At 37.3% G+C, this 24,483-nt stretch overlaps 1 protein-coding gene across 21 annotated transcripts in view; it reads right to left on the reverse strand.

Moving 5' to 3' along the window:
• CCNH (cyclin H) overlaps nucleotides 1–24,483 on the reverse strand; it is a 420,860-nt gene that overhangs the window by 128,563 nt on the left and 267,814 nt on the right. Inside the window, exon 1 of one of the 21 annotated variants that reach the window (XM_086412908.1) lies at nucleotides 6,816–6,910. The exons of the other annotated variants lie outside the window; for them this stretch is intronic. The gene's annotated coding sequence lies outside the window, so the exon portion shown is untranslated. Of the gene's footprint in view, nucleotides 1–6,815; nucleotides 6,911–24,483 lie in introns of those variants that run through there. 21 annotated transcript variants of the gene reach the window in all.

Consider the following 24,483-nt stretch of genomic DNA (forward strand, 5'->3'; position numbering starts at 1 on the left):
CTTTGGCCACCTAATGTGAAGAACTGAATTGGAAAAGACCCTGATGCTGAGAAAGATTGAAGGCGCGAGAAGAAGAGGATGACAGAAGATGAGACGGTTGGATGTCATCACTGACTCAATGGACATGAGTTTGAGCAAGCTCCAGTAGATGGTGAAGGACAGGGAAGCTTGGCATGCTGTGTCCATGGGGTCACAAAGAGCTGAACATGACTGAGTGACTGAACAACAACAATATAGTCGTATATGCAGTGTGGTACTGGAATACAGACAGACACACGAATCAATGGAATAGGATAAAATAGTCCAGAATTAAACCCACGCATCTCCGGTGAATTAATCTACAACAAAGGAGGCAAGAGTACACAATGGAGAAAGAATAATCTCTTCAATAAGTGGTGCTGGGAAACCTGAACAACTACATGTAAAAAAATTAAATTAGAATATTCTCTAATACCATAGCCCAAAATACATTCAAAATAGATTAAAGACCTAAATGTGAGATCAGACAGTCTAAAAGTCTTAGAGGAAAACATAGGCAGAACACTCTTTAACACAAATCACAGCAATATCTCCCTGGATCTACTTCTGAGAGAATTAAAATAAATAAATAAATAAATGGGACCTAATTAAACTCAAAAACTTCTGCACAGCAAAGAAAATCATACACAAAATGAAAAGACAACTACAAAATGGGACAGCATATTTGCAAAAGGTTTTTCTGATGAAATATACAATCAGCTCATGCAGCTCAATATGAAAAACTAAAAAATCCAATAAAAGTGGAAAGGAGATCTAAACAGACATTTCTCCAAAGAAGACATACAGATGGCCAAAAAGCACATGAAAAAAATGCTCAGCATCACTAATTATTAGAGATGTGTAAATATGAACTACAATGAGGTATCATCTCACACAGGTCAGAAAATGGTAATCATCAAAAAGTCTACAAACAATAAATGCTGGAGAGAGGGTGGAGAAAAGGGAATGCTCCTACACTGTTGGTGGAAATGTAAATTGGTACAGCCATTATGATGGAAAACAGTCTTAGAAAACAAACTTATGGCTACCAAAGAGAAATGGGGGGGATAAATTAGGAGGATAGTATTAACATATAAACATTACTATATATAAAATAGACAATCAGCAGGGATCGCTACTCAATCGTCTGTAATAACCCATATGTGAAAAAGGTGAAAAAGAATCGATATAGGTATATGTATAACTAAATCCTTTGCTGTACATTTGAAACTAACACAACACTGTAAATCAAATACACTCCAGATAAAAAATAAGTTAAAAAATAAAAATTATAGTCCTTTCTAAAAATTACAGAACTTTGTCAGAATTAAAACAATATAGATATGTGTAACATGAAATATGAAAATTTCTTTTTACCTCTTCCTCATGGTACTGTTAAGAGCTTGATATGCATTCTTTCAGAACTTTTTCTGTATATACACCACACACACAGATTTTCTCTTAAACATAGAACAGTATCCTATTTATTGTGATTTTATTTAACCTGCTTCCCCTCTGCCTCCAAAATAACAGCACAGCTTAGACATTCTGTTCCCCATTCCAACAACTATGCATCCAACTTATTCAAGGCCTATTTCATAAAATGGATGTATTTATAACATGTTGAATCATTTTCATATTTCTGTATAGGTTGGATCCAATTTTTGCTATTACAAATATTGCTGTAAGCAATATTCTTTCTCAAAGAGCTGTTTCTGCCTGCCCACTGAAGACCCCCAGAAAGTAATTTGGGTTTATTGCTTGTTGCAATAAGGGAGATCATGCATCATGGTGAACCATGAGGGATCTCAGTAGGAGGGTATTTGAAAACACAGAATGTGGGTTTTGGTTTGGCAATTTTGGGTAAGACTCCAAGAAGCTATCTTTTTTGTTTTGTTTTGCTTTGGTCTCACTCCATCACAGTCACCAAGTGACCTTGGGCAGAGTTCGTGTTCTATGAGATTTTTCAAATGTCCAGCAGAAGAACACCTCCTTCTAGCTGTGGGTGCCAGGTAAGCAATCAGCACCATCAAGGCCTCCCTGTGTAAGGCCAGTTCCTGGATGTCAGGGGCTGCTTTCCCCCATCTCAAAAATCAATCCTACAGAAATATTCATGCAATGTTAAGATCAAGAAGTATGTGTATTTTAAATTTTAAAACTATTTTCAAAAGGCTGTACCAACACATATCCTACCAACAAAGGAGGGATGATGAAAGGAGAGGTGCAAGCTCCAGTGGGAAGTTTCCCCTGAAGAGCAGCTTTGTGAGAGCTGATGCATATAGCCAAGATCTCTCATCTGGTAGTTCTGTGAAGGGAAAGGAAGTGGGAAGAAATCCAGAAGTCTTTACTACCTAGAACCTTTAACTTCAGCCAACACGTTACTAAAATGCAAAACGAGAGCAGAACCTTGTGGCTTTTTCATATTTTTTATTTTCTACAAAACGGGGAAGAAAACATTGCTATAAATAATTCTATTCGATGTGCAGCCTTGTTTTCTGCCCTTTTTTCCCTCTGAGGAAACAGACCTGCTGCTTTTACAATGATCTGGCAGTTGGTAGTTTCTTATCACTTTCAGTTTTTAATCGATGATGTCTTGCTTGGTATTTCACAGAGACCAAGCAAGAAAGAAAGGTTGCTTCTGGCACAGAACAATGAATAGAAAGAAGGAGCATGAGACTGGCCTTGAAGAACCACTTAGAGAGGTATCATAGGCCATTAAATAGTCCGTAAGTGTGAATTTAAACTGAATTAATTCCCTACGGCATACAGTTTGTGGTAGAGAAATGTAACATGTTAGCTTGCACTGTATAAGGATACTTGAATTTGTTCAGCATTAGAAGGTTAATTGAAAAGAAAAAAAATTTATTAAATACAATCCTGATGCTATCTGGTCTCTTGAAAAACACCATTCTCTACAGGGGTGGGAAGATCTTAGTTTATTTGAGAATCATCCTAACCACAGTTTGAACATATCATCAGGGATTATTTTGCTTAATTCTTTGATGTGCCAACAACTTTTTTTTCTCTTTTTTAAACAAATTAATAGTCCTCATATACTCAGTTATAGCAAAGCAATCACTATACTCAAGGCTTCTGAATGTTTAAAAATTAATTTTTTCCGCTCTTAATTATCACCTGTCTCCTCTTTTCACTTGGTCATTTGTTTAATCTCTCTGCATAATGGTAATAAAGACCTCAAAAATAAGATGGCTTGAGGACCAAACTTGTTTTATTTAAACACGTTCCTAAGATAACACTTGGAGAAGGCAATGGCACCCCACTCCAGTACTCCTGCCTGGAAAATCCCATGGACGGAGGAGCCTGGTAGGCTGCAGTCCATGGGGTCGCTACGAGTCAGATACGACTGAGTGACTTCACTTTCACTTTTCACTTTCATGCATTGGAGAAGGAAATGGCAACCCACTCCAGTGTTCTTGCCTGGAGAATCCCAGGGACGGGGGGAGCCTGATGGGCTGCTGTCTATGGGGTCACAGAGTCGGACACGACTGAAGTGACTTAGCAGCAGCAGCAAGATAACACTAACCAATTCTCAAGGCTCGCCTTATTCTGACCTCATCTAACCCATTTGTTTTAGAGAACCTAGATCAGAGATGTCTCTTCCTTTGCTCAACTCCTCATTAAGTAATTAGTTATTTCCACAAACAACTGGCTCAGAACTAAAACTCAGAATTTATTAATTAATTTATTTATTTTTGACTGTTGTGGGTCTTTGTTGCTGTGCGGGCTTTTCTTTAGTTGTGGAGAAAGGGGCTACTCTCTGGTTAACGGTGCATAGGCTTCTCATTGCTGTGGTTTCTCTTCAACGCTGACTCTAGAGTGCTCAGACTTCAGCAGATGCAGTGAGTGGGCTAAGGAGTTGCAGTTCCTAGCTTGAGAGCACAGGCTCAATAACTGTGGCGTACAGTTATTAGTTGCTCTGTGGCATGTGGAATCTTCCCCAACTAGGGACTGAACCCATGTCTCCCACATTGGCAGGCAGATTCTTTACCACTGAGCTACCAGGAAAGCTGAAAACTTAGAATTTTAGGAGGCATAAACAATCAAAAGATATTTCTTTTTAAAACAAACCATATTTTTAACTCTAACTTTTAAAATTATAGTATATAATATAAAATTTACCATTTACGTGTACAATTTGGTGGTATTAATATCTAGTGAGTTAATTTTAGAGTTAAATTTAGGCCTCCCTGGTGGCTCCGTGGTAAAGAATCTGCCTGCCAGTACAGGACACACGGGTTCGATCCCTGAGTCAGGAAGATCCCCTGGAGAAGGAAATGGCAACACATTCCTATATTCATGCCTGGAGAATTCCAGGGACAGAGAAGCCTGGTAGGCTACAGTCCATGGGGTCCCAAAGAGTCATACAGGACTTAGCAACTAAACAACAATACTTTGATAGTATGTATATTGGGTCTTAGCTCTTTATTGCTTTTTTGATTGGTTGTTTCAAGTTCTAGAATAAGTTGAGATTTATCGTCCGTATCATGTTGTTATTGTAGAGTAGATAAATCGTGTCCAGCCCTTTGGACTGGCTGGGCTTCAGCATGCCATGCTCCTTTGTGTTTCACTATCTCTTGGAGTTAACTCAAATTCACATCCTTTAAGTCAGGGATGCTATCTAACCGTCTCATCCTCTGCGGCCCTTCTCCTTTTGCCTTCAATCTTTCCCAGCATTAGGATCCTTTCCAGTGATTTGACTCTTTGCCTCAGGTGGCCACAGTATTGGAGCTTCGGCTTCAGCATCAGTCCTTCCACTGAGTATTCAGGGTTGATTTCCTATAGAATTGACTGGTTTGATTTCCTTGCAGACCAAGGGAATTTCAGTGTTATGAGGGCCTACGGAAAAGAATCTTTTGTCTACAGCCCAAACTCAGAGGAAATGATTTGCTGACTACTTTAAGAGAAGGTGAGCTGGTGGGATTTCCTCTTTTATCAATATGATTGAGAGTAACACCACCCAAATATAACTGTTCTTCCTTAGGGCACCAAGAAGTAGTATTTTTATAATCTCTGATAGAAATGTTAGAAAATAGACATAATTTCCCCAAACAGAAGACAAGACTTGCAGAATAGTCCATGCCTCTGTTTCCTCCCTTCCTCATGGATCACAGCCTTGTTGTGGTGAAGGGGCTTGTGTAATTCAATGAATTTATGAGCCATGCCCTGCCAGTTCACCCAAGATGGACGGGTCATACTGAAGAGTTCTGACACAAAGTGGTCCACTGCAGGAGGCAATGGCAAATCACTCCAATATTCTTGCCATGAGAACACTATGAACAATATGAAAAAGCAAAAAGATATGACACTGGAAGTTGAGCCCCCAGATTAGAAGGCGTCCAATATGTTACTGGGAACAGCAGAGGGCAATCACTAATAGCTCCAGAAAAAATGAAGCAGATAAGCCAAAGCAGAAATAATGCTCAGCTGTGACTGTGTCTGGTGGTGGAAGAAAAATCCCATGTTGTAAAGAACAATATTGCATAGGAACCTGGAATGTCAGGTCCATGAATAGGATGTGGTCAAACAGGAGATGGCAAGAGTGAACATTAACGTCTTAGGAATCCTGAAATAAATGGATAGGAATGGGAGAATTTAATTCAGATGACCATTACATCTACTACTGTGCACAAGAATCACTTAGAAGAACTGAAGCATCTCTCACAGTCAACAAAAGAGTCCGAAATGCAATTTTAAAAATTTGGGCGCAATTTCAAAAAGGACAGAATGATCTCAGTTCATTTATAAGGTAAATCATTCAATATCACAGTAATTCAAGTCTATGCCCCAACCACTAACATTCAAGAAACTGAAGTAGAACGGTTCTATGAAGACCTGCAAGACCTTCTAGAACTAACACCATAAAAAAATGTCCTTTTCATCATAGGGGATTAGAATGCAAAAGTAGGAAGTCAAGAGATACATGGAATAACAAGCAAGTTTAGCCTTGGTGTGCAAAATGAAGCAGGGCAAAGGCTAACAGAGTTTGGTCAAGAGAACACACTGGTCATAGAAAACACCCTCTTCCAACAACACAAGAGATGACTCTATACATGGACATCACCAAATGGTCAATATCAAAATCAGATTGATTATATTCTTTGCAGCCAAAAATGAAGAAGCTCTATACAGTCAACAAAAACAAGACCTGAAACTGATTGTGGCTCCTATCATATGCTCCTTATTCCAAAATTCAGGCTTAAATTGAAGAAAGTAGGGAAAACCATTAGGTCATTCAGGAATGACCAACCTGAATCAAACCCCTTATGATTACACAGTGGAGGTGATGAATAGATTTAAAGGATTAGATCTGGTAGACAGAGTACTTGAAGAACTATGGACAGAGGTTTGTAAAACTATGCAAGAGGCAGTGACCAAAACCATCCCAAAGGAAAAGAAATGGAAGACGGCAAAGTGGTTGTCTGAGGAGGCTTTATAAATAGCTGAGTAAAGAAGAGAAGTGAAAGTAAGGGAGAAATAGAAAGATATACCCAATTGAATGCAGAGTTCCAGAGAATAGCAAGGAGAGATAAGAAAGCCTTCCTCAGTGATCAATGCAAAGAAATAGAGGAAAACAATAGAATGGGAAAGACTAGAGATTTATTTAAGAAAATTAAAGATACCAAGGGAACATTTCATGCAGAGATAGACACACCAAAGAACAGAAATGGTATGGACCTAACAGAAGCAGAAGATATTAAGAAGAGGTGGCAAGAATACACAGAACTATACAAAGAAGATCTTAATGACCTAGACAACCGTGATGTATGATCACTCACCTAAAGCCAGATATCCTGGAGAGTGAAGTCAAGTGGGCCTTAGGAATCATTACTACAAACAAAGCTATTGGAGGTGCTGGAATTCCAGGTGATTTATTTCAAATCTAAAAGATGATGCTGTTGAAGTGTTGCACTCAATATGTCAGCCAATTTGGAAAACTCAGCAATGGCCACAGGACTAGAAAAGGTCAGTTTTCATTCCAGTCTGAAAGAAAGGTGTTCAAACTATCAGACAATTGTGCTCATTTTACATGCTAGGAAGGTTATGCTCAAAATCCTTCAAGCTAGGCTTCAGTAGTATGTAAACTGAGAACTTCCAGATATACAAGCTGGGTTTAGAGAAGGCAGAGGAACCAGAGATCAAATTGTCAACAGTCACTGGATCATAGAGAAAGCAAGGGAATTCCAGAAAAACATCTGCTTCACTGACTATGCTATAGCCTTTGACCATGTGGATCATACAAACTGTGGAAAGTTCTTAAAGAGATGGGAATACCAGACCTCTTTACCTGTCTCCTGAGAAACCTGTCAAGAAGTAACAGAACTGGACATAGAACAATGGACTGGTTCAAAATTGGGAAAGGAGTACAACAATGATGTATATTGTAACCCTGTTTGTTTAACTTATATGCAGTTATAAGTTATATATAACTTATAACTTATATGCATCATGTGAGATGCCAGACTGGATAAATCACAAGCTGGAATCAAGACTGCTGGGAGAAATATCAACAGCGTCAGATATGCAGATGATACCACTCTAACGGCAGAAACTGAAGGGTAACTAAAGAGCCTCTTGATGAGGGTGAAAGAGAAGAGTGAAAAAGCTGGTTTAAAATTCAACATTCAAAAAGCTAAGACCATGGCATCCAGTCCCATCTCTTCATGTTAAGTAGAAGGGAAGAAATTGGAAGCAGTGACAGACTGTATTTTCTTGGGTTCCAAAATCACCGCAGACAGTGACTGCAGCCATATATTTAAAAGATGCTTGCTCCTTGGAAGAAAAGCTATGACAAACCTAGACAGCGTATCAAAAAGAAGAGATATCACCTTGTTGACAAAGGTCTGAATAGCCAAAGCTATGGTTTTTCCAATAGTCATGTACGGATGAAAGAGTTGGACCATAAAGTAGGCTTAGTACCCAAGAACTGATCATTTTGGGACATGACTTACTGTTTCCTCCCACTGTTATAGTTTGTGTAAACTGTGTTTGGGAGGAAAGACGAAGGACTTGTAGTCTCCTATTCTATGCTTAGTGAAAGTTTTTCAAATCAAGTGTCAAGATTTTTTTCATGATAAATAGTCTCAAAGGCAGATAGTCTATGTTTCTCAGTATAGTATTTAATATATATCCTGTTAATTTAAACACACAACCTCTATTCTGTAGTGAAGATAATTTCTCTGTCTCACTCATTTCTTATTTATCTATTTAATTGTTCACTTTTTTCCTCAAAATATTTTTTTGGGGGTGTTGGAAAAAATAAAACAAGACTGCTGTAGTTATACTAATGAAATGGGGTTGGTGGTTAGAGTGGATGCCTGCGGCTGAAGCAGTGCTGGGCCTGCTAGACTGGTCTGGAAACACACCTGAGGACTGGTCAGTCCTCCAGGCTCACATCACATCTTGTCTTTGCTCTGCATTTCTACATCATTCTCCAATCTACAGACTTGAATCCTTAAACAGTAAAGGAAACTGTAAACAAAACAAAAAGACAACAAATAGAATGGGAGAACTTTATCTACAGACAATGCAACCAACAAGGGATTAGTCTCCAAAATTTATAAACAGCTCATGAAGCTCAATTAAAAAAAAAAATCAAACAACTCAGTCAACAAATGGGAAGACCTAGACATTTCTCCAAAGAAGACATACAGATGGCTAAGAGGCACATGAAAAGATGCTCAATATCTCTAATTATTAGAGAAATACAAACCAAAACTGCCATGTGCTTGCACCAGTCAGAATAGCCATCATCAAACAATTTATAAACAATATATGCTGTTGGTGGGAGGAAACTGATACAGTCACCATGGAGAACAGTATGCAGGTTCCTTAAGAAATTAAAAATCGAGTTACCATAAAATCCAGCAATCCCACTCTTGGTCATATATTCATAGAAACATGTGATTTCAAAGGATACACATACCACAATGTTCACTGTAGCACTATTTACAATAGCCATGATATGGCAGCAACCTAAATGTCCATCGACAGGTGAATGAATAAAGAAGATGTGGTACATACATACAATGGACTATTACTCAGCCATTAAAAAGAAAAAAATAATGCCATTTGTAGCAACATGGATGGAGATTAGGAAGTAAGACAAATATAATATTATATCATCTACATGTGGAATCTTAAAAAAAAAAAGGACCAATGAACTTACAAACAGAAATAGACTCACAGACTTAGAGAAGTAACTTATGGTTACCAAGGGAAGGGTGAGGAAGAGGGATAGTCTGGGATTTTGGTATTAACATGCATACACTGCTACATTTATGAATTTTACCTTTTATCATTAAAAATATTCATCTTTGTTTCATTTTAAATAAATAAATTAAAAAAATAGATAACCAAAGACCTACGGTATAGCACAGGAACACTACTCAATATTCTGTGATAACCTAAATTGGAAAAGAATTTGAAAAAGAATAGAAATGTGTATAACTGAATCACTTTGCTGAACACCTGAAACTAACACAACATTGTTAATCAAGTATGCTCCAATATAAGATAGTTTTTTTTTAAATTTAAAAAAAAAGGAAAAAAAAAACCAAAATGAGGTTAAAGAAAGATAGAAGGATAAGAAATAAGTGTGATAAAACATATGTGATAAATGTAGAGTCTAGGTAGTAGGTATACATGTGTTTGTTACAAAATTCTTTCACTGTTCTCCCATATTTGAAATGTCCATAATAAACTGCTAAAAAGATTTTTTTTAAAAAAAGACAGTGCTCACTCACAACCTTGCTTCACTCGTAGCCTAATTTGTGGCACCTTTCTATGGCCTATGGGCTGCCAAGTAGCTCTGTTTTTAAGTTTAGCTGCCTCAAAATGAGTTGTTGATTAGATTTGTCATTTCACAGACCTAGGGAACTGAAAAAAATCATAGTGCAAAATCACAAACCTAGATGCCTGCATTGTGTTCACAATCTCTAGGCACATTGATGTGTGCTGTGTGACCCTGAGATCACTTCTGCTTCGGGTGAGACTACAAGGGAGGTAAACTTAGTTGACAGGTTTTGTGATTTAAATTTGTCTTCATGAGACTTAGTATGGGCTAACTTTAGCATTCCTTGTGTTGCTTAGAGGTGCTTCCTGCATACCTAACAGACATTGAAAACTCACCCAATACCAGAGGCTTTCTGCTTTACCTACTTGCGCCAGAATGTCTGTGCGTCTTGGTACTGAAAGAGTTAATAAGCAGCTAATGTTATTTTAAAAGGGTTACAAATTGTTAAAATGTATTCTCAATCCTCAGAGCAAGATATTTTCTTCTTTATATATTTTTTAAAAATCACAAGGAATTGGCTTTACTAAATAAGAGCAAGAAGGCTTTAAGTGGTGTGGTCTGACAGTAATTTGTATTAGAGTCTAGAAGAGCACATTTGTAATGTCTTGTGGTAGGACATTTATCTCTTGGTGACAGAAGGAATAATTGCTTTAGAGAGCGTATCAGTGGCTGTTTAAAAATTTAACTCTTTATTTCCTCACACCTAAGGCTACACATTTGAGAAGAGAAAAAGATGATGAGAAATAAAACCTAGGTACAACAATTATAAAATAGTTATAAAAATTTGGTTACCAGTGAAATATATACATGTTCATTTCAAGGAATGGTGAAAAGTCTGGAAAAGTAATGAAAACGCTTTCATTACAGATAGGTATATATTAGCTACTTATGGGTGTTACTATCACATACTATTACCATTTCTGCCTATTTTGTCTCGGGAACCGGTTTTCAAATTAAAGACACCTATCTGTCGTAGTTTTTGCTCAAAGACGAACTATGTCTGGTAAGTTGTTAATTAGTCTTTACTGTCCTATGTTCTCAAATTTAACACTTTTAATGGCCTCTTGACTACTGGCTCCTTTGTGAAGGCTGTTCATCCTTCTGGTCGTTGGTTTCCTCTGAAATATCTGTTGATATTTATGTCTCTCCAGGTGTCCAACGGCAGGAATGACATCTTAGTTGACACCATTAGAAAGCACATTGTTTGTGTACACATCTCAAACTAGGGGGATCACATAATTTATTTTTTAAGTGGATCACTTCTGAGAGTGAAAGAGACTATTATACTGAAAAAGCAAATGTCAATTGTCTCAATAAAACTAGGATGCATGATTACTCTTCCTCAAGACAGCCAGGGGAAAACAAAGGTAGAATACTATTGGAATCAAATTTTTAAAAGTGAATTGAGTATTCCTGAATTATAGCATATAAAGATTTAACCAGTAAAATACGTTTTCAGTTCAGTTCAGTCACTCAGTCATGTCTGAATCTTTGCGACCCCATGGACTGCAGCACGCCAGGCCTCCCTGTCCATCACCAACTCCCGGAGTTCACTCAAACTCATGTCCATTGAGTCCGTGATGCCATCGAACCATCTCATCCTCTGTCACCCCCTTCTCCTCTGCCTTCAGTCTTTTCAGCATCAGGGTTTTTTCCAATGAGTCAGTTCTTCGCATTAGGTGGCCAAAGTATGTATCAGTCCTTCCAGTGAATATTCAGGACTGATTTACTTTAGGAATGACTGGCTGGATCTCCTTGCAGTCCAAGGGACTCTCAAGAGACTTCTCCAACACCACAGTTCAAAAGCATCAATTCTTCGGTGCTCAGCTTTATTTATAGTCCAACTCTCACATCCATACATGAGTATTAAAAAAACCATAGCCTTGACTAGATGGACCTTTGTTGGCAAACTAATGTCTCTGCTTTTTAATATGCTGTCTAGGTTGGTCATAGCTTTTCTTCAAAGGAGCAAGTGTCTTTTAATTTCAGGACTGCAGTCACCATCTGCAGTGATTTTGGAGCCCCCCAAAAATAGTCTGTCACTGTTTCCACTGTCTCCCCATCTATTTGCCATGAAGTGATGGGACCAGATTCCATGATCTTAGTTTTCTGAATGTTGAGCTTTAAGTCAACTTTTTCACTCTCTTCTTTCACTTTCATCAAGAGCCTCTTTAGTTCTTCTTCACTTTCTGCCATAAGGGTGGTGGCATCTGCATATCTGAGGTTATTGATTTTTCTCCCAGAAATCTTGATTTCAGCTTCTGCTTCATCCAACCCAGCATTTCTTATGATGTACTCTGCATATAAGTTAAACAAGCAGGGTGAAAATATACAGCCTTGACGTACTATTTGGAACCAGTATGTTCCATGTCCAGTTCTAACTGTTGCTTCCTGACCTACATACAGATTTCTCAAGAGGCAGGTCAGGTGGTCTGGTATTCCCATCTCTTTCAGAATTTTCCACAGTTTATTGTGATCCACACAGTCAAAGGCTTTGGCATAGTCAATAAAGCAGAAATAGATGTTTTTCTGGAACTCTCTTGCTTTTTCAATGATCCAGCGGATGTTGCCAATTTGATCTCCGGTTCCTCTGCTTTTTCTAAAGCCAGCTTGAACATCTGGAAGTTCATGGTTCACATACTTTTGTTTTGTTTTGTTTTGTTTTTTTTCATCAGTGTCTCTTTTGCTGTCTCGTATACAGGGTTATCGTTACCATCTTTCTAAATTCCATATATATGCGTTAGTATACTGTATTGGTGTTTTTCCTTCTGGCTTACTTCACTCTGTATAATAGGCTCCAATTTCATCCACCTCATTAGAACTGATTCAAATGTATTCTTTTTAATGGCTGAGTAATACTCCATTGTGTATATGTACCACAGCTTTCTTATCCATTCATCTGCTGATGGACATCTAGGTTGCTTCCATGTCCTGGCTATTATAAACAGTGCTGCGATGAAGCCTGGCTTGGAGAATTTTGAGCATTACTTTGCTAGCATGTGAGATGAGTGCAATTATGTGGTAATTTGAGCATTCTTTGGCATTGCCTTTCTTTGGGATTGGAATGAAAACTGACCTTTTCTAGTCCTCTGGCCACTGCTGAGTTTTTCAAATTTGCTAGCATATTGAGTACAGCACTTGCACAGCATCATCTTTAGGGTTTGAAAATAGTGCAACTGAAATTCCATTCCACCTCCACTAGCTTTGTTCATAGTGATGCTTCCTAAGGCCCACTCAATGAAATTATGAGCCACGCCGTGTAGGGATACCCAAGACAGATGGGTCATGGTGGAGAGTTCTGACAAAATGTGGTCCACTGGAGAAGGAAATGGCAAACCACTTCAATATTTTTGCCTTGAGAACTCCATGAACAGTATGAAAATATCTTTTACTTACTTTTATTATAACCTGTGGAAGTGTGTTTGTGTGTTCAGCCATGTCCAACTCTATGTGACACCATGGACTGCAGCCCACCAGACTCTTCTGTCCATGGGATTTTCCAGGCAAGAATACTGGAGTGGGTTGCCATTTCCTACTCTGGGAGATCTTCCTGACCTAGAGATTGAACCTGAGTCTCTTGTGTCTCCTGGATTGGGAGGCATATTCTTTACCACTGCACTACCTGGGAACCCCATTCCAACATACTGTAACCCAAAGTTTAACATTAAATACTACATTTTATCTCCTCAAAGTGACTTGTGTTTAAAAAGAATGAAGAGTGTATATACGTATATATACTATATAGATATACATATATTATATATATGTATTTATTTATATACACACACACATATATCAGTATGATGATGGTATTCCTTGATCTGCTTGTATTTTTTTTCTGAAACCTGTTTTGTACAATGCAGGAACATAGAATTTTGAGAGAGATTTATTTCCTAGAATGACCAGTTATCACAGGAGGGGTCAGAACTCCAAACTAAAATTAACCAATATTTACTTTGTGGCTGGCACATAATAGGAATTCAATAAATACTGGATGAATGAATAAATAAATGAGTGATAAATTCCAGCTTAGATTCTTCCCCCCTGAAGGACCTGTGGCAAGCCAGTGTTTTCATCTGGTTCATGCTGTTTCTTCAATTTATCGAGGTCACTTTGAATTCTGATCTTCTCTTCTGAAGTGTTAGCAAGCCCTTCTAACTTGGTGTCATCTGAAAAATACTACCTGTATGAAATGTGTGACTGAGTGAAGCTAGGAATGTCATGTTGGATGGTTTCTTAAACTAGAACACAGCTGGAAATTATTACACAACCAAAAGCATACTTCATTTCAGTCTTATCAGGCCAGCCTTGTTCACATTTGACTGATTTTTCCTCTTATCATACATAACCGATCACTCAGCTTCTTCACTAAATAGAAAATAAGATGCACGACAGAGCCTCATGAAAATTAGAGGACAAAAGAGGTAATAGAGAATGGGTGAGGACATGATAAAAAAAAATACCCTGTAAGCATACTTTATAAATTATACTCCTGTGCATACCTGCTGTATTTGCCTCAATAGACAAGTCTTGACATATAATTGACATATAATGTATAGAAACAATCTACTATAGACAGTCCCATAGGGCAGATGTAAATTCTCTAATACATTCACATGTCCTCTCAAAAATTTGGTAGAAAAATATCTTTTAGCTGAGAGTGTAATTCTCAAGGTCCACAACCAATTCACTATTTTGTTATCAATTAAGCTTTTATTTAAATCAAGAAATAATAATAATCCCTCATTATGTTAAATTCAAAATACTTAATCTAAAATGCACAGAGAAAAATTTTTAGTTTTTTTTTAATAAATAAGGATGAATAGCAGGAAATAAGTCAATCAATGACTATATATGCAACACAAAGGAAATAATAGAGATAATTATACTGATAATTAAAAATAAGATTCTCTTTTGTCTACTTGATAAATGAGGTAAAAGTTGCCTCATCTGAGTTTATGTTTGTGGACTCGTGCCACCACAGAAGCTACTAAAAGACACTGCTCAAAAATTAGTGGACTGTATCTGCATTTTGATCTTTTCTTTCTTATTCTTAAATTTAAAGAAGACTTTTACATTTTCTTCCTAACTACATTTACACTCTCTTTGATACTAACATATCAATAATTAATATCTTAATGTTGTGCCACGTGCCTTTTTTTTCCTTTGAGGAAACCATGAAAATGTAGGTAAAAGACCAATATTTCCATGGAATAAGTTTCTAAAAGAATTCCTTTTGTTTACATAACAAAGGAAAAAACATCCTTCTAAAAGACCCCACTTCTAAACATGTTTAAAATTCCAGGAGCGTGATGTGTTTTAATAGCTCAGAACCGCAGCGGCAACACCCCCTTTGACCCATAAGTGGCAGTATGTGTTTGTATGAGGAGGTACGGTTGGCAGTGTGAATTCCCAATGTTGATGATGATCTGTATGTCACAGGCTTCATCTCCAACAATGCTACATGCAAATCAGTGATAGCTTCATGCCAGGGTAGAACACCATTCACCCAGTAATTGCTAGCATTTTTCCTGGTCATTCTACACATGGAATGAAAATAATAACCATTTAGGGACCTATTTCTATGAATTAGCAGAATAAAAGCATTATGGCGTACACATTCTTCACATTATTTTTATCACAATTAGAGATGCTGTTTTTGGTTACATATTTAATATTATATAAAATGGAATTGAAATATACTTTTAATATTTAACCTACTCTGCATTTTTAAAACATACTGATTTATGTAGTTTAGTGTATGAGAACTATTTAAAATAAATTCTGTTGCAAATTATTTGAAAGTCTTTAAATGCCATAAATAAAATACATGACTATTAGATGTGTGAGAAATTATTCTGTTACTGTGGTAGTACATGGAGCACAAATGTTTAATCTCTGCTTCACCTGTAAGTGTTTGCTGTTTCTGAGCTTTTCCTTTCGATTTCTAAGAGGAACAGGATACGTGGAACTAAGCACGAATAATGGAAGGGATAACTGTTTCTCATGACAAGCGCTTAAAACTCTTAAGGAGGGAAATTCAGCAACAGATTTTGTATATGAAGTGAGAAAAAGGTACTAAGAGGTGAATTAGAAACCTAGAAAATCTCTCTTATAGCATCTGTAGGCTTCCTCATTCCATTTAAATTTTCTCTCATTTGAGAAATGTAGTGATATGTACTCCTCCTTTTCAGTTTCACATGCAATAGTGAGGCAACTGCTTCCTCCCATACACAAAATGATTTGTAAATGCATTCTGTGAATAAAACACATTAAATGCCATTTGCATATAGTACGTTAACACATGTGAAAAATGGTTCACACAGTACATTAGGAAAGGAATAAACAGAAGTGACTTCAAAATGCCTGCTATATTTATAACAATTTAAGAGATAACACAGCAATGAATTTCAGGTGCACTGGACTTAATTCTATGACAGTTTTCTTTGGAAGCCCTTATTTATTATTATTATTTTTTTTAAACACTCCTTTGCCAATTGCAGTGTTACGCTGCCAGATTTTCAGAGCTGACCAGGAGGTGGAGAGCTCATGCAAATAAGCTCTTCTCTGCTGGCAGCCCACAATGACTGATTCAAAAGAACACTTTAACCCAGAAGGTGAGTCTGAGCTGAATATCACTAGCCAGAAACCACACCGGTGTTCCATGTTACGTGGGAGGTTGCCTTCCAAACACTATTTTACCTTCCAAAATTCACTGACTGTTCTCAGTGATGGAAGAGTTCATTTCCTCCATTTTTTAGAAGTGGAAATCTCCATACATTTAAAACCTCCCAATCTTTAAATAAAATGCCTAGGCACCATTTCTATTTCCCTCAACTTATATAACACCCATTAACAGGAATATGTATGTACATCTTTATTCCCAGGCTGTCTGAATTATATATGGCTAAGTTTCAGTGTTTAATAATAAACGGAATCTGAAAGAAATGTTGAAAAATATACTATGGGTGTGAGCCTCAAAGTTTTATTAGGTTTCGTAGTGTGAACTGGCATATGATGTAATTTTCAAGAATAGTATAAAGGGGGGTATGTTGAACTGGCGAGATGCAAGTCCAGCAGTATATTATAACATCGTCATTTTACCTCAGATTCTGGTTTCCTATATACTTCCGCCTTTGGTAATTTACATAAACATGCATAGGCTATGAATTATGCATAAACCTTATTTTAAATGCAGAGCTTTCAACTCTCACAGTGCACTAGTATACACACCCATTTGATTGGCTCTGCCCTGTTTTCATTACTCGCAATTTCTTGGAACACAAAAGAGGTTGAAAAGGCTGACAGGAATGGACAGTATTTTTTCTTGTGTGTGGGGGAAATATTTGTTTCCTTTTCAAGGCAATTGGTGTTGCAAAGTTTTGCCGGTGATTATTGCTCCTAGTTGTTATTTTTTTCCAAGGAAGAATGCATTCAGTGTCTGAACCTACAAAACAGCAATCACAATCAGATACTTTATTTTTTCATTTTTAAAGGACGCTGCAGAAACTGTTCTCTCTTTGAATAAATCTGAGCACATGGCTATAATAAAAGAGCAACCACTAGATTTTGGGGGATGTCCCAATTATACTTTAAATAAGTGGGTAATCCTAAATCACTGATGAAATAGTTAGGCATCCAGAAAATATTAAAATTTTAGTATTATAGCTGTGTTTATTCAAGTAGAATTGAATATTCTGATTAATGTACACATATAATGAGTCCTCTGCTTTTGAGACATTGTATGATTACTCTATTTTCATATGAACTCTATATGTAATAATCTATCCAATGCTATAAAGAAACAGATTATAGACAGTTCTACTACGATGGTAGTACATTAAAAAAAATCCAGTGGCATGTAAACAGAATTTTAATAAAATATCTTTATCTCTGTTTATGAATTATCCCGTAGTTTAATATTAATACTTTCAATGTTATTACTTAAATAATGTTTTAAAAATAGTGGGAACCTTCAATTCTGTTTCAACATCTACTTTTCACTGCTGTCTTTCATTCTTTCCTTCATTTTCTTATATACTTTGAGAACTTTGTTCCTTTTTATTTTCTCTGTTTTTTCCCCACTTCTTTGCATAACTTTTCTTTTACTCCCAATTTAACACATTAGTAGACATTATTCATCAAAATATGCCTGCTATTGTCTTCCCTTTTATTAATTCTTTCTATTAGCTTATTTCTCTTAACATCTAATTAAGCTTTTATGAGAATTTCTTTCTCTTGATAAATTCATTTGGCTTAAATGAAAAAGGAGAAGTCTGTGCTACTGGATTTACTTGTGGGAGCACTACCTTTGAGGACCATACAATTTTTATTTCACTCTGTTGCAGGGAATTACCAAGTCCTCCCTCTGCAGGTTTACATCAGAGACGGACACATGGAGATTAATGACGAAGAGGAACCTTTGAGTTTATTTTGTCCCGATTTTATGCACAGCTTTCATATAGGGAGCATCTATTCCACCAAAAGACAGACTTAAAAATCAGGAAAAGAGGTGTGAAGCTGAAAACTTAGGTTCACATTTAGTGACTGGAACTCAAAAGGGCCAACAGCAAACTCAAAACAGTAAACTTTACCTAAGATAAGAAGAGGCAATTTGCTTCAGCATTCACTCTGAAAACAAAAACTATACTGGCAGACGTTTCTCTGCTAATGTAGGGGGAAAAAAAAAACCAAACACAGAACAGTCTCCCAAATCAATAGAAATAAAATAAAAAATAAACAGTGGGGCCTAATCAAATTTACAAGCTTTTGCATAGCAAAGGAAATCATAAACAAAGTGAAAAGACAATCTATTAATTGGGAGAAAATATTTGCAAACACCGCAACTGATAAGACTTCATTTCCAAAATATACAAACAGATCATATAACTTAACACCAAAAAAAAAAAAACCCCAAAAACAACCAACCCAAAAATGGGCAGAGTATCTACATAGATATTTCTCAAAAAAAAAAAAAAAAAAAATACAGATAGCCAATAGGCACGTGAAAAGATGCTCAATATTGCTAATTACTAGAGAAATGCAAATCAAAACTGCAATAGCGTACCAAGGCTACCCACTCCAGTATTCTGGTATTCTGGCCTGGAGAATTCCAAGGACAATACAGTCCTTGGGGTCGCAAAGAGTCGGATACAACTGAGCAACCTTCACTTTCACTTTTCACACTTGTTACAGTGGTTATCATAAAAAAGCCTACAAACAACAAATGCTGGACATGATGTGGAGAAAAGGGAACCCTCACATACTGTTTACTATGGAAAACAGTGTAGAGATTCCTTAGAAAAACTAGAAATAAAATTACCATATGATCCAGCAAAAACTATAATTCAAAAGACACATGCACCCCTATGTTGACGCTAAGATCATGGCATCCGGTCCCATCACTTTATGGCAAATGATAGGGAAACAATGAAAACAGTGGCAGACGTTATTTTTGGGGGCTCTCAAATCACCGCAGATGGTGACTGCAGCCATGAAATTAAAAGATTCTTACTCCTTGGAAGAAAAGTTATGATCAACCTAGACAGCATATTAAAAAGCAGAGACATTACTTTGCCAACAAAGGTCCATCTAGTCAAGGCTATGCTTTTTCCAGTAGTCATGTATGGATGTGAGAGTTGGACTATAAAGAAAGCTGAGTGCCAAAGAATTGATGCTTTTGAACTGTGGTGTTGGAGAAGACTCTTGAGAGTCCCTTGGACTGCAAGGAGATCCAACCAGTCCATCCTAAAGGAGATTAGTCCTGAGGTTTCATTGGAAGGACTGATGTTGAAGCTGAAACTCCAATACTTTGGCCACCTGATGCAAAGAGCTGACTCATTGGAAAAGACCCTGATGCTGGGAAAGATTGAAGGCAGGAAGAAAAGGGGATGATAGAGGATGAGATGGTTGAATGTCATCACCAACTCAATGGACATGATTTTGAGTTGACTCTGGGAGTTGGTGATGGACAGGGAGGCCTGGCGTGCTGCAGTCCATGGGGTCGCAAAGAGTCAGACACGACTGAGCGACTGAACTGAACTGACTGATGTTGATAGCAGCACTATTTACAATAGCCAGGCCATGGAAACAACCTAATGCCCCTCAACAGATGACTGGATAAAGAAGATGTGGTACATTCACATGTGACCTGCTTTTACTGGCAATACAGTGGAATACTACCAGGACATAAAAGGAACAAAAATAATGCCATTTGCAACAACATGGATGCAAGTAGAGATTAATACTAAATGAAGTAAGTCAGAAGTAGAAAGATAAATACCACATGATATCACTTATATGTGGAATGCAAAATATGACACAATTGAACCTACCTATTAAACAGAAACAGAAGCATGGACATAGAGAACAGATTGGTGGTTGCCAAAGGGGAGAAGGTTGAGGGAGGGACAGAGTGGGAGGTTGGAGTTAGCAGACGTAAGCTTTTACATGTGGAATGGATGGGTGGCAGAGTCCTGCCACGTAGTACAGAGAACTATGTTCAGTGTCCTGTGATGGACCATAATGGAAAAAGAATATTATAAAAGGGAATGTATGTGTATATTTATGGGCTTCCCTAGTGGTTGGGCTTCCCCGGTGGCTCAGACAGTAAAGAATCCGCCTGCAATGTCGGAGACCTGGGTTCAATCTCTGGGTTGAGAAAATCCCCTGAGGAGAGCTTGGCAACCCGCTCCAGTATTCTTGCCTGGAGAATCCCCATGGATAGAGGAACCTGGTGGGATACAGTCCATGGGGTTGCAAAGAGTTGGACACAATTGAGTAACTAAGCACAGCACGGGTATATATATGACTGAATCACTCTGTTGTACAGCAGTAATTGACACAACACTGTAAAATCAACTATACTTCAGTAAAAAAGAAAAGAAAAAAAGAGGAAAAGTTGGAGATGTATAAGCAGAAGCAGTCAACAATGTTACCTTGCTTCAAGAGAGTTATTCAACTTAAGTTTAAAATTAAAACTAAGATCTACTTATCTAACCTCTGGTAATCATATTTGAGAGTAAACAATACATTTCTATTTAAATAACATCTTTGCCTTTACATATCTGATTTTCTTTCATTTTATTAAGTAATGAGTATGAATGATTTCATTCCAAACTATTTAACTGAAAAAACACTAAACTAGCATTCAGTGGTCTAATCACAGCCAAAACTTTTTTTGTGAGGACCTCTGTAAAACTATGTAAGTTTGTGTAAAATGCTCATATCCAGTAACTCAGCAAAAAGCCTGGTGAAAAGAAGACTCTGAAGACGAGGCAGCTTTCCTACACTGGGCCCGTGGTCTTGCTTACAGTGGTCAGTCGGCATACACTAGAACAGATGTCTCTAACTAAAACACCTGGAAGAGAATCCTTTAACTTGGGGTTTTATGACAACAACAAAAGAAGTTAAAAGAGAACAGTTAAATCTATATCATGTAATGAAACTGCCTATAGTCTAAGACACATTAAGCAAAGGCATCAACTTTTAAGTTCAATATAACTAGATTTTGCTATATTATGCTTCCCACTAAAAATCTTAAGCATCCATATCTCACTCTACACAACTTTTTCCTATCCTCATTTTCAAGCTCATCCTACTAAATCTGCTCTTCAGATTCTTAGACACATCATTTCTTGATTCCTGTTTCCTCATTATTTATCCTTCTTTGGGTCTTACTTACTTTTCCCTACCCGAAACCATATGGCTGAATATCTTCTCCACTGTCTCTCATTAAAATCTCAATTGTTAGATGTTCTTAATGTTTATCATACCTGTTAGCAAAACACAACGTTAAGCAGTTCTTCAATGAGTCTTCTATGCTATTACTGGCGCAGAAGTACTGCTAAATGTATCAAACAACCATACTTCAGTCCACTTTCAGGTCAGTGCAAATTCATGGTGTCTAAGCTCATCTGTCCTTAAGTGAAGTTCAATAGTATTTACCTTTCATGATTGTTTCCTTTCATACTTTTCTGACAGGCTCTTTCTTGGATTCTTTAAGTTAATCTCTTTCCATCCCTTACATGTTAGTACCCAGCAGGGTTCCATCAATGCCCCTCTTTGTTCTTCTCATATGCTTCTGTTGGAAGTTCCCATCAACTTTTATGACTTTAACTTCTGCAACTGAACTAAAGACTTTAACTTCTATATCATCCACTCTACACCTACCAACGCAAAACTTCAGATTCATTTTCTCTCAATGAGTAAACAAATTGTTTACTCTGAAAGTAAGAATGAGCCATTAAAAGGCAAGTCAGATAATGACACAATTCTGTCAAGATCCCCAAGTCCCCATCTTTACCAAAATTAAATCCAGAATCACTGTCTGCCTCTGAGAATTTGCATTCCCCTTTTTCCTTCTGCTTTGAAGCATCCTTATATATACCTCACTCCTTATGTTTTACAGTGTCCATCAACACTTTTCAGTGAGAATTTTCTTGACCACTCTATTTAAACTATACCATTTCCCCAGCCTCCAAACACACACACTCCTCATATTTCTTGACTTGTCTTTTTCCCTAGCATCTATTACCATCAATGCATTTTACTTTTTATTTTATTATTTATCTTCTCTCCCATCTTCTCTCTCCCAGTAGCATGTAAACTCCTGAGAGCAGAATATTTTATTTTGTTGACATATCTCCAGAGTCTATTATAGTGCCTGGGGGATGATAGATGGCTTACAAAATATTTGAAGGAATGGAAAGATCAAGGCCTTGGAATTGTAGAGAGTTCATGGATGATATTTCAGAAGGCTGTGCTCATAGGAAGGAACATTTGACTTTCTTAAACCTCAGAGATACTTTTAAAAGGGTATCTGGAAAAAGGGAAGCTTACTTGTGTATCTCTTCTTTAGTAATTGCTGGTATGAGAAGAGAAATAAAAAGGAAAACATGGGCATTCAGGTTACATGGAAGACTATGCATTGAGAAACATTTGTGGGGCTTCCTTGGTTAAGAATGTGGTTAAGAATCTGCCTTGCAACGCAAGGGACACAGGTTCAGTCCCTGGTCTGGGAAGATACCGTGGGGCAACTGAGCCCGTATGCCACAACTAATGAACCTGTGCTCTGGAGCCTGTGAGCTGCAACTGGAGAAGCCTCTGTGCCCGAGAGCCTGTGCTCCTCAACGAGAAGCCAGCATGAGAAGCCCTTGTAGCACAGCTAGAGAGTAGCCCTCATTCTGGGCAACTAGAGAAAGCCCACGCACAGCGACCAAGACCCACCACAGCCAAAAATAAAATCAGTAAAAAAAAAAAAAGAAAGAAACATTTGTAATAAGGAGGGAAAATGAAGACTTTAGCTAGTTCATTAGCTAAACTTGACTTCTTATCTCTGATTTGGTTCAGAACCACTCTGTGATGCCAGCCATGTGATCACCTCGCTCTTTTCTTTCTCTCTTCCAGCTCTCATTCACTCTCCTATCAGTCTGCTGCTCTTTTCTTTTCCTCCAGTAATATTCTTATACAAATATATTTGTCTTACCATAAAAATGACTGTTTCTGCATATCATCCAATCTTTGCAGGAGACTGATTCAATTACACTAATGATCTACTGGTGTAATCAATTCAAAGATGGCCAAGAAAACATTCTGCCATTTCTGTATCCCCAGCGCTACTTGAAATAAACCCATCAGTCAAATAAAAGAATTAAGTAAATGAAGACCTTCAAATCTAGTTTATTTTAGCACATTCCCTAATTATCAAGCGATTTTTACTAATCTAGGAAGTTGGCTGTAATCTCTTGCAACTCAAAAACAAAGCATGGAAATTGATAGTTCATGTAGCCTCATAGCCACAAATATTTTTTTCCTGTGCTATGAATGTGTAATTCTTCTTGAAATTTGCTGAGGTATTTGGCTCACTAAAATCTTGTGGAAATGAGTGCTGTAGATTTATTAGGCGCTCCATAGAAATGTATTTCCTTTGTGTTTTAAATTAGTTGCATTTTAATGTCATTGAACATGCCCTTGTTCTTGTTTCCATTTGTGGTCTTGTATCCAGTGGGAATTTATAGGGCTCAGATTTATTTAAATTATGCTGATGTATTTGATCTTTCAACATACAGTGCATGGTAAAAATGGGTGTCTGTCCATATCCATAAATGAAATATGAGGGAAAAGGCATGCTGATAAATTCTCCACTAAATCAGGTTTAATTAGATATCAAAAAGGGATAAAGCCAAGCAAAGTTTCCACTCTAAGTGTTACTGAGATCTAAGATCAGAAAAACAAAATAGATATTCAAACGCATGTTATAAAACATTTTCTTGACTTTTATAGATGACAAAGCAAGAAAATACTTCTAATTCAGCCAATTCACTTGTTGAGCAGAAACCTCCTCTTCATTAATTCTTCCAATTTCACTTTATAAATAGCTTAGGAAACCCTCTCTACCCACCAAAAAGGTAATTAGGCTTGTAAAATTATCATCATGCTTGCCTACAATAGATCCTAAGAGCTAGAGATTAGTCCCCAAGGGCCATCCTGTCCCTTCTTTCAGTGTCCCTAGGCCAGGGCCCATGTTTTCAGCCTCAATCCCTTCAACTTCTACCCCTCGCCGCCCGCCTCCACCCCAAACCTAGTCTTATGCACACGGCTATGAATTATATTGACACTCTCTTGTGATATACTCTACAGTGGCTAAATTC

The sequence above is a fragment of the Bos grunniens genome, chromosome 7 (assembly GCF_055505025.1).
Source record: "Bos grunniens cultivar Pamir isolate PY7600 chromosome 7, Bosgru_T2T1.0, whole genome shotgun sequence".
NCBI lineage: Eukaryota > Metazoa > Chordata > Mammalia > Artiodactyla > Bovidae > Bos > Bos grunniens.